We start from the raw sequence: 8,486 nt of genomic DNA on the forward strand, positions 1-8,486 counted from the left end.
TATAAATGAACTTTTCTTGACAATGGATGGCTTTCGCTTTTCATTTTCCACAGCAAACAATCAATTACAATCTGTTTTAATCAAAAAATGTAAAAAAACTTCTAAAATAAATACAATAATGGAATTATAAAAGCATTTAAACCGAGTAATAAGGCTTTTCTAGGCAGGAGTGACAATAAATGAACTTTTCTTGACAATGGATGGCTTTCGCTTCGCATTTTCAAAAGCAAACAATCAATTACAATCTGTTTTAATCAAAAAATATAAAAAAAAATTAAAATAAATTCAATAATGGGATTATAAAAGCATTTAAACCGAGTAATAAGGCTTTTCTAGACATGAGTGACTATAAATGAACTTTTCTCGACAATGGATGGCTTTCGGTTCGCGTTTTCTGAGGTAAATAATCAATTACAATCTGTTTTAATCAAAAAAATGTAAAAAAAATTCAAAATAAATTCAATTATGGGATTATAAAAGCATTTAAACCGAGTAATAAGGCTTTTCTAGGCATGAGTGACTATAAATGAACTTTTCTTGACAATGGATGGCTTTCGCTTCTCACTTTCCAAGGCAAACAATAAATTACAATCTGTTTTAATAAAAAAATATAAAAAAAATACAAAATAAATTCAATATTGGGATTATAAAAGCTTTTAAACCGAGTAATAAGGCTTTTCTAGGGATGAGTGACTATAAATGAACTTTTCTTGACAATGGATGGCTTTCGCTTTTCATTTTCCACAGCAAACAATCAATTACAATCTGTTTTAATCAAAAAATCTAAAAAAACTTCTAAAATAAATACAATAATGGAATTATAAAAGCATTTAAACCGAGTAATAAGGCTTTTCTAGGCAGGAGTGACAATAAATGAACTTTTCTTGACAATGGATGGCTTTCGCTTCGCATTTTCAAAAGCAAACAATCAATTACAATCTGTTTTAATCAAAAAATATAAAAAAAAATTAAAATAAATTCAATAATGGGATTATAAAAGCATTTAAACCGAGTAATAAGGCTTTTCTAGACATGAGTGACTATAAATGAACTTTTCTCGACAATGGATGGCTTTCGCTTCGCGTTTTCTGAGGTAAATAATCAATTTCAATTTTTTTTAATCAAAAAAACGTAAAAAAAACTCAAAATAAATTCAATTATGGGATTATAAAAGCATTTAAAGCGAGTAATAAAGCTTTTCTAGGCATGAGTGACTATAAATGAACTTTTCTTGACAATGGATGGCTTTCGCTTCTCATTTTCCAGGGCAAACAATAAATTACAATATGTTTTATTTAAAAAATATAAAAAAAATACAAAATAAATTCAATATTGGGATTATAAAAGTATTTAAACCGAGTAATAAGGCTTTTCTAGACATGTGTGACTATAAATAAACTTTTCTTGACAATGGATGGGTTTCGCTTCACGTTTTCTGAGGCAAATAATCAATTACAATCTATTTTAATAAAAAAAAATGTAAAAAAAATTAAAAATAAATTCAATTATGGGATTATAAAAGCATTTAAAGCGAGTAATTAAGCTTTCGTAGGCATGAATGACTGTAAATGAACTTTTCTTGACAATGGATGGCTTTTGCTTCACGTTTTCCGAGGCAAACAATCAATTACAATCTGTTTTAATCAAACAATGTAAAAAAATTCAAAATAAATTCAATTATGGGATTATAAAAGTATTTAAATCGAGTAATAAGGTTTTTCTAGGCATAAGTGACTGTAAATGAACTTTTCTTGACAATGGATGGCTTTCGCTTTGCGTTTTCTGAGGTAAATAATCAATTACAATCTGTTTTAATCAAAAAAATGTAAAAAAAATTCAAAATAAATTCAATTATGGGATTATAAAAGCATTTAAAGCGAGTAATAAGGCTTTTCTAGGCATGAGTGACTATAAATGAACTTTTCTTCACAATGGATGGCTTTCGCTTCGCGTTTTCTGAGGTAAATAATCAATTACAATCTGTTTTAATCAAAAAAATGTAAAAAAAATTCAAAATAAATTCAATTATGGGATTATAAAAGCATTTAAAGCGAGTAATAAGGCTTTTCTAGGCATGAGTGACTATAAATGAACTTTTCTTGACAATGGATGGCTTTCGCTTCTCATTTTCCAAGGCAAACAATAAATTACAATCTGTTTTAATAAAAAAATATAAAAAAAATACAAAATAAATTCAATATTGGGATTATAAAAGCATTTAAACCGAGTAATAAGGCTTTTCTAGGGATGAGTGACTATAAATGAACTTTTCTTGACAATGGATGGCTTTCGCTTTTCATTTTCCACAGCAAACAATCAATTACAATCTGTTTTAATCAAAAAATGTAAAAAAACTTTAAAATAAATACAATAATGGAATTATAAAAGCATTTAAACCGAGTAATAAGGCTTTTCTAGGCAGGAGTGACAATAAATGAACTTTTCTTGACAATGGATGGTTTTCGCTTCGCATTTTCAAAAGCAAACAATCAATTACAATCTGTTTTAATCAAAAATGGTAAAAAAAAATTAAAACAAATTCAATAATGGGATTATAAAAGCATTTAAATCGAGTAATAAGGCTTTTCTAGACATGAGTGACTATAAATGAATTTTTCTCGACAATGGATGGCTTTCGCTTCGCGTTTTCTGAGGTAAATAATCAATTTCAATCTGTTTTAATCAAAAAAATGTAAAAAAAACTCAAAATAAATTCAATTATGGGATTATAAAAGCATTTAAAGCGAGTAATAAAGCTTTTCTAGGCATGAGTGACTATAAATGAACTTTTCTTGACAATGGATGGCTTTCGCTTCTCATTTTCCAGGGCAAACAATAAATTACAATATGTTTTATTTAAAAAATATAAAAAAAATACAAAATAAATTCAATATTGGGATTATAAAAGCATTTAAACCGAGTAATAAGGCTTTTCTAGACATGTGTGACTATAAATAAACTTTTCTTGACAATGGATGGGTTTCGCTTCACGTTTTCTGAGGCAAACAATCAATTACAATCTATTTTAATCAAAAAAAAAATGTAAAAAAAATTGAAAATAAATTCAATTATGGGATTATAAAAGCATTTAAACCGAGTAATAAGGCTTTTCTAGGCAGGAGTGACAATAAATGAACTTTTCTTGACAATGGATGGCTTTCGCTTCGCATTTTCAAAAGCAAACAATCAATTACAATCTGTTTTAATCAAAAATGGTAAAAAAAAATTAAAATAAATTCAATAATGGGATTATAAAAGCATTTAAACCGAGTAATAAGGCTTTTCTAGACATGAGTGACTATAAATGAACTTTTCTCGACAATGGATGGCTTTCGCTTCGCGTTTTCTGAGGTAAATAATCAATTTCAATCTGTTTTAATCAAAAAAATGTAAAAAAAAACTCAAAATAAATTCAATTATGGGATTATAAAAGCATTTAAAGCGAGTAATAAGGCTTTTCTAGGCATGAGTGACTATAAATGAACTTTTCTTGACAATGGATGGCTTTCGCTTCTCATTTTCCAGGGCAAACAATAAATTACAATATGTTTTATTTAAAAAATATAAAAAAATACAAAATAAATTCAATATTGGGATTATAAAAGCATTTAAACCGAGTAATAAAGCTTTTCTAGACATGTGTGACTATAAATAAACTTTTCTTGACAATGGATGGATTTCGCTTCACGTTTTCTGAGGCAAACAATCAATTACAATCTATTTTAATCAAAAAAAAATGTAAAAAAAATTGAGAATAAATTCAATTATGGGATTATAAAAGCATTTAAAGCGAGTAATTAAGCTTTCGTAGGCATGAGTGACTGTAAATGAACTTTTCTTGACAATGGATGGCTTTTGCTTCACGTTTTCCGAGGCAAACAATCAATTACAATCTGTTTTAATCAAACAATGTAAAAAAATTCAAATTATATTCAATTATTGGATTATAAAAGCATTTAAAGCGAGTAATAAAGCTTTCTTAGGCATTAGTGATTATAAATGAACTTTTCTTATCAATGGATGACTTTCGCTTCGCGTTTTCTGAGGTAAATAATCAATTACAATCTGTTTTAATCAAAAAAATGTAAAAAAAATTCAAAATAAATTCAATTATGGGATTATAAAAGCATTTAAAGCGAGTAATAAGGCTTTTCTAGGCATGAGTGACTATAAATGAACTTTTCTTCACAATGGATGGCTTTCGCTTCGCGTTTTCTGAGGTAAATAATCAATTACAATCTGTTTTAATCAAAAAAATGTAAAAAAAATTCAAAATAAATTCAATTATGGGATTATAAAAGCATTTAAAGCGAGTAATAAGGCTTTTCTAGGCATGAGTGACTATAAATGAACTTTTCTTGACAATGGATGGCTTTCGCTTCTCATTTTCCAAGGCAAACAATAAATTACAATCTGTTTTAATAAAAAAATATAAAAAAAATACAAAATAAATTCAATATTGGGATTATAAAAGCATTTAAACCGAGTAATAAGGCTTTTCTAGGGATGAGTGACTATAAATGAACTTTTCTTGACAATGGATGGCTTTCGCTTTTCATTTTCCACAGCAAACAATCAATTACAATCTGTTTTAATCAAAAAATGTAAAAAAACTTTAAAATAAATACAATAATGGAATTATAAAAGCATTTAAACCGAGTAATAAGGCTTTTCTAGGCAGGAGTGACAATAAATGAACTTTTCTTGACAATGGATGGCTTTCGCTTCGCATTTTCAAAAGCAAACAATCAATTACAATCTGTTTTAATCAAAAATGGTAAAAAAAAATTAAAACAAATTCAATAATGGGATTATAAAAGCATTTAAACCGAGTAATAAGGCTTTTCTAGACATGAGTGACTATAAATGAATTTTTCTCGACAATGGATGGCTTTCGCTTCGCGTTTTCTGAGGTAAATAATCAATTTCAATCTGTTTTAATCAAAAAAATGTAAAAAAAACTCAAAATAAATTCAATTATGGGATTATAAAAGCATTTAAAGCGAGTAATAAGGCTTTTCTAGGCATGAGTGACTATAAATGAACTTTTCTTGACAATGGATGGCTTTCGCTTCTCATTTTCCAGGGCAAACAATAAATTACAATATGTTTTATTTAAAAAATATAAAAAAAATACAAAATAAATTCAATATTGGGATTATAAAAGCATTTAAACCGAGTAATAAAGCTTTTCTAGACATGTGTGACTATAAATAAACTTTTCTTGACAATGGATGGGTTTCGCTTCACGTTTTCTGAGGCAAACAATCAATTACAATCTATTTTAATCAAAAAAAAAATGTAAAAAAAATTGAAAATAAATTCAATTATGGGATTATAAAAGCATTTAAACCGAGTAATAAGGCTTTTCTAGGCAGGAGTGACAATAAATGAACTTTTCTTGACAATGGATGGCTTTCGCTTCGCATTTTCAAAAGCAAACAATCAATTACAATCTGTTTTAATCAAAAATGGTAAAAAAAAATTAAAATAAATTCAATAATGGGATTATAAAAGCATTTAAACCGAGTAATAAGGCTTTTCTAGACATGAGTGACTATAAATGAACTTTTCTCGACAATGGATGGCTTTCGCTTCGCGTTTTCTGAGGTAAATAATCAATTTCAATCTGTTTTAATCAAAAAAATGTAAAAAAAAACTCAAAATAAATTCAATTATGGGATTATAAAAGCATTTAAAGCGAGTAATAAGGCTTTTCTAGGCATGAGTGACTATAAATGAACTTTTCTTGACAATGGATGGCTTTCGCTTCTCATTTTCCAGGGCAAACAATAAATTACAATATGTTTTATTTAAAAAATATAAAAAAATACAAAATAAATTCAATATTGGGATTATAAAAGCATTTAAACCGAGTAATAAAGCTTTTCTAGACATGTGTGACTATAAATAAACTTTTCTTGACAATGGATGGATTTCGCTTCACGTTTTCTGAGGCAAACAATCAATTACAATCTATTTTAATCAAAAAAAAATGTAAAAAAAATTGAGAATAAATTCAATTATGGGATTATAAAAGCATTTAAAGCGAGTAATTAAGCTTTCGTAGGCATGAGTGACTGTAAATGAACTTTTCTTGACAATGGATGGCTTTTGCTTCACGTTTTCCGAGGTAAACAATCAATTACAATCTGTTTTAATCAAACAATGTAAAAAAATTCAAATTATATTCAATTATTGGATTATAAAAGCATTTAAAGCGAGTAATAAAGCTTTCTTAGGCATTAGTGATTATAAATGAACTTTTCTTATCAATGGATGACTTTCGCTTCGCGTTTTCTGAGGTAAATAATCAATTACAATCTGTTTTAATCAAAAAAATGTAAAAAAAATTCAAAATAAATTCAATTATGGGATTATAAAAGCATTTAAAGCGAGTAATAAGGCTTTTCTAGGCATGAGTGACTATAAATGAACTTTTCTTCACAATGGATGGCTTTCGCTTCGCGTTTTCTGAGGTAAATAATCAATTACAATCTGTTTTAATCAAAAAAATGTAAAAAAAATTCAAAATAAATTCAATTATGGGATTATAAAAGCATTTAAAGCGAGTAATAAGGCTTTTCTAGGCATGAGTGACTATAAATGAACTTTTCTTGACAATGGATGGCTTTCGCTTCTCATTTTCCAAGGCAAACAATAAATTACAATCTGTTTTAATAAAAAAATATAAAAAAAATACAAAATAAATTCAATATTGGGATTATAAAAGCATTTAAACCGAGTAATAAGGCTTTTCTAGGGATGAGTGACTATAAATGAACTTTTCTTGACAATGGATGGCTTTCGCTTTTCATTTTCCACAGCAAACAATCAATTACAATCTGTTTTAATCAAAAAATGTAAAAAAACTTTAAAATAAATACAATAATGGAATTATAAAAGCATTTAAACCGAGTAATAAGGCTTTTCTAGGCAGGAGTGACAATAAATGAACTTTTCTTGACAATGGATGGCTTTCGCTTCGCATTTTCAAAAGCAAACAATCAATTACAATCTGTTTTAATCAAAAATGGTAAAAAAAAATTAAAACAAATTCAATAATGGGATTATAAAAGCATTTAAACCGAGTAATAAGGCTTTTCTAGACATGAGTGACTATAAATGAATTTTTCTCGACAATGGATGGCTTTCGCTTCGCGTTTTCTGAGGTAAATAATCAATTTCAATCTGTTTTAATCAAAAAAATGTAAAAAAAACTCAAAATAAATTCAATTATGGGATTATAAAAGCATTTAAAGCGAGTAATAAGGCTTTTCTAGGCATGAGTGACTATAAATGAACTTTTCTTGACAATGGATGGCTTTCGCTTCTCATTTTCCAGGGCAAACAATAAATTACAATATGTTTTATTTAAAAAATATAAAAAAAATACAAAATAAATTCAATATTGGGATTATAAAAGCATTTAAACCGAGTAATAAGGCTTTTCTAGACATGTGTGACTATAAATAAACTTTTCTTGACAATGGATGGGTTTCGCTTCACGTTTTCTGAGGCAAACAATCAATTACAATCTATTTTAATCAAAAAAAAAATGTAAAAAAAATTGAAAATAAATTCAATTATGGGATTATAAAAGCATTTAAAGCGAGTAATAAGGCTTTTCTAGGCAGGAGTGACAATAAATGAACTTTTCTTGACAATGGATGGCTTTCGCTTCGCATTTTCAAAAGCAAACAATCAATTACAATCTGTTTTAATCAAAAATGGTAAAAAAAAATTAAAAGAAATTCAATAATGGGATTATAAAAGCATTTAAACCGAGTAATAAGGCTTTTCTAGACATGAGTGACTATAAATGAACTTTTCTTGACAATGGATGGCTTTCGCTTCTCATTTTCCAGGGCAAACAATAAATTACAATATGTTTTATTTAAAAAATATAAAAAAAATACAAAATAAATTCAATATTGGGATTATAAAAGCATTTAAACCGAGTAATAAGGCTTTTCTAGACATGTGTGACTATAAATAAACTTTTCTTGACAATGGATGGGTTTCGCTTCACGTTTTCTGAGGCAAACAATCAATTACAATCTATTTTAATCAAAAAAAAAATGTAAAAAAAATTGAAAATAAATTCAATTATGGGATTATAAAAGCATTTAAAGCGAGTAATTAAGCTTTCGTAGGCATGAGTGACTGTAAATGAACTTTTCTTGACAATGGACGGCTTTTGCTTCACGTTTTCCGAGGCAAACAATCAATTACAATCTGCTTTAATCAAACAATGTAAAAAAATTCAAATTATATTCAATTATTGGATTATAAAAGCATTTAAAGCGAGTAATAAAGCTTTCGTAGGCATTAGTGATTATAAATGAACTTTTCTTATCAATGGATGACTTTCGCTTCGCGTTTCCCACGCCAAACAATCCATTACAATATGTTTTAATCAAAAAATGTAAAAAAAATTTAAAATAAATTCAATTATGGGATTATAAAAGCATTTAAATCGAGTA

Source organism: Theobroma cacao, chromosome 6, assembly GCF_053813885.1.
Source record: "Theobroma cacao isolate CCN51 chromosome 6, ASM5381388v1, whole genome shotgun sequence".
NCBI classification, from domain to species: Eukaryota; Viridiplantae; Streptophyta; class Magnoliopsida; order Malvales; family Malvaceae; genus Theobroma; species Theobroma cacao.